Consider the following 3,575-nt stretch of genomic DNA (forward strand, 5'->3'; position numbering starts at 1 on the left):
TAACACATGAGGGGGTGGATTTTGATTAGGTGTCTGACAGAAGGCTAGACTGCCAAGCGAATACCTTTTGGTGACTGAGAATCCATTTGTTACATATGGATGCTGCTGCTGTACAGTCTGTTCTTTGTTTTTCAAGCTTTCTGCTGTAGTGTTGGATATTAAATTTGAACCATTTTTGATCTCTATTAAACACAGAAAAATATCTAGCCGTTTTGAAAGCACAATTCTTTGCAAACTTCTCACATAAGTTTGCAACAAAAGTCCATTTCCACTTTTTTTTTTGTCTATTTAAATGAAGCTGTGAATTTGTATCAGTAGAAAAGTGTGTGTGTATATATATGTGTGTGTATATATACACATGTATACACACACACATCCCTTACCTTGTGAGCCATTTCTTTTTTCTAGTCTCTAGTATTAATTGTAAGCATCATATAGTGGAACTTTTCCAAGTTACGTATGTCTTTAGAAACTTCCCAAACATAGGGAACATTACTTCTCATGATAACCAACCTGTGATAACTGCGCACCAGCAGGTTTTAAAGGTTTTAAGCAGTAATTATTTTTTGTACTGGCCTAGTGAATTGATAAAAGGCTTTAACAGAATAATGGTGGGAAGCGCCACTGTTCTATACAAGTACAGAAGCTTTAATAGCTTTCAGATCAGTTACCCATTTTATATTATTATTATTTTGAAGTGGCATGCCAGTAGAAGGTTTGGTAAACTGTTCAATGCAATAATTCCAAAAATTATCATAATGAAATAAATTACACTGGACTAATTCCAGAGGCCATATTCTACATAGTGTACTAAATCTGAATACTAATACTTTGAGGAATGTATCTTGCTACTAGATGATCTGATGTATTGAAATCTGAATATAAGGAATTAACACATTTCTTTCTTTTCCAAGAAATGCTTCCTTTCATTCTGTTCTGCTTACCCTCTTCAAGCTGCTGACTTTTGAATTGTTATTTAAATGACATGTTGCTAAGTATTTAGATCAGCAGCAGCCTATGTAAAGCTCTGTTGTGATTGAGTTGTCCCTTAAAAGCTCATTTCAAGTTACTTTTAAGTGGCAAGAGCTGAGCAATGCATCTCCAGAAGATGGTTTATTACACTGCCTGTAATACTGATAAACAAAGAGTATATGATAGCTAAAAACAGAAAAGATGCTTGTACTCACATGTATTTTTTTTTCTTCAGTATTAAACTAAAAATCTTTGTGCCATTTCAATTAGAACCAGAGCTTTTTGCTTACAAAGTAAAATGACCATTCAGGAGATCAACACATGCTATAAGGAAGATATTTCCTCTTGAATATTTTAAAGGCACTGATTTTTAGTTGTTATAATCAACAGTGCTCTATGATATTAATAGGAATTAATTAGCTTGGATAAGATGTAGAAAACCAGAAAAAAAAATGCTATTCCAAGATTATTTTTAAATTAAATGTGAAGCCATACAGTCTTTCCTGTTGAGACTTGAAAGGCTCTCCAGAAAGGAATCCAAGGGTGGCATAATCCATTTTAACAAGACAGATACCACTCTCTTATACCACAGTTCGAAGATCAAAGAGTACAGCTTTTGCCCCAGTAATTCCCAATTTAAAGAAAGGTCACTTAGAACAATTGTCAAAAGGCAAAGGTTAGAATCAAAACTAAAACTAAAACTCCTAAGTTGTACTTGGAAATGTACCTCTAAACACCATTGACACCAGGTTCAGGGGAGCTCAGCATAACTTGAACATGTTCAAAGAACAGACGCAAGGGTCTAACCCACTCTAATTAGTCACAATTTTTGTTCTTGGTTACTTCAGTTATTTTTCTATAGAAATAAAAACATATGATGTGTGAGTCCTCCTATATAAACTTAGAATTCATACCCAGGAGCTGTCATTAATGCTCAGGAATAAAGACCGACTAACCATCCTTGTCTATCATTGTGACAACATCTATATTCTCATAGTGTCCAGTTGCTGCAAGCATGGGGGAGAAAAATACCCTCTGTGTCAATGCAGCTCCAGATAAAGGAAAGCCACATTTCTGATATTATCTATTGCACTGCAAAGTGTTTTGTATTTCCCTCAAGGCTCTCTGTCTGCTTCATCAAATAAATATTGTATAAAATATCCATACTTCTCCAGTGAATCACCCTGGGCTCACAGCTTGGAAACTAAATGTTAGGGCTTAGGGAAGCAAACACCATATTTAGGTGTCTCCTTGTTGCCCTTGAAAAATGTCAAAATTCCAGGTGCATTTTCCTACCTGCTGATGAGGTTGGAGCCGAATGAAATACTTGTGCAAGAAGGAATGCACCTGTACCTGAAATAACTTTCTAGGGCCTATTGCATTTTATTTAAACCAACCAACCAACCAACCAACCAACCCAAAACAGGCACATAAACCTGTGAAGATATGCTCTTCTTTTGTGCACACACACCATCAGTATGAAAATGACTAATCATGAAACGAAGCTATTCCTTCTGTACTGAGGAATATCAGGGTCCATTACCTGCTTTCTCTTACTGTGGATAGGGCTTGAAGACATCTTCTTATGTTTTGCTTAAGGTTAATAGGTTTTCAGATTTAAGGATTGAGTTTAAGCGGACCAGTCAATAAAAACAGTGCAGAACTATTTTTACAGTGCAGAACTAAAAGGCAGCAAGCCAGTGGAAGCCACACAGAATCACACCGCCTTACACATGACATAAGGCAGCTGGCCAAGGAAAGGCACACAAGTACAGTGGAATTCAGTGAACTTCCTTCCACAGCACTATGGGTTGTGTTGAACCAGCACTCCATTTTAGTTGTCACCTGTATTTCCAAATCCTTGAACACTTACTAAGAATTGTGCAAAGAGCCTGAAAAAAACAATAGGTGATGTCAACATTTAGAGCCATTAAAGTAGCGTAAACATAAACACTTGATGTGTTAAGAGATGATACATACATGCACGCACGCCCCGTAAGGAACTGGAGTGGTGTGTGTGCCAGGACGCGGCTCTCACGGTGCTGGCCCTGGACGCGGTGCTGGCGCAGGGCCGGTGGCGGGCTCTGCACGCTCGGCCCTGCCTCGAGCCCCGCTGCCTCCTCGCAAGGGCTGCGCAACCTTGAGCGCCAACGAGGGAGCTGCTGAGGACGCTCGGCGCGCGCGGCCTCTCGGAGCCTTCCCCGCGCGCCGCGAGACGGGGCCCCGCGCCCGGCAGCAGCGCGGGCGCTACCGGGGAGCTGCGGGGGGCCAAGGCTTGGACGGCGCCTTGCTGCGCTGCCCTTGCCCTTGAGCCCTCTCCTGCTGTGCACAGGGCGCCCGGCTGTGCTCAGCCTGTGTCCTGCCTCAGGCTCTTGCTCTGGCATCTCCTTGCTGGCTTGGAGGAGTGCGGGAGACTCCGCGAGCCCGAACTTATCCAGCGCTTTGCGGGGTTGGGAAGCGTTTTGGGCAGCCCTCCCCGCGCCGTGTCCGCTGTCCCTCCTGAGGGTGTCCTCAGGGCACACGAGCAGCCGCCTCCTGCCCCCGGGCCGCTCCGTGCCCCGCGCGCCGCCTCCCCGCGGCGGGAATCGCCCCCGTGCCCGCAG

Source organism: Nothoprocta perdicaria, unplaced genomic scaffold (genome assembly GCF_003342845.1).
Source record: "Nothoprocta perdicaria isolate Ctin4 unplaced genomic scaffold, notPer1 scaffold_18, whole genome shotgun sequence".
NCBI classification, from domain to species: domain Eukaryota; kingdom Metazoa; phylum Chordata; class Aves; order Tinamiformes; family Tinamidae; genus Nothoprocta; species Nothoprocta perdicaria.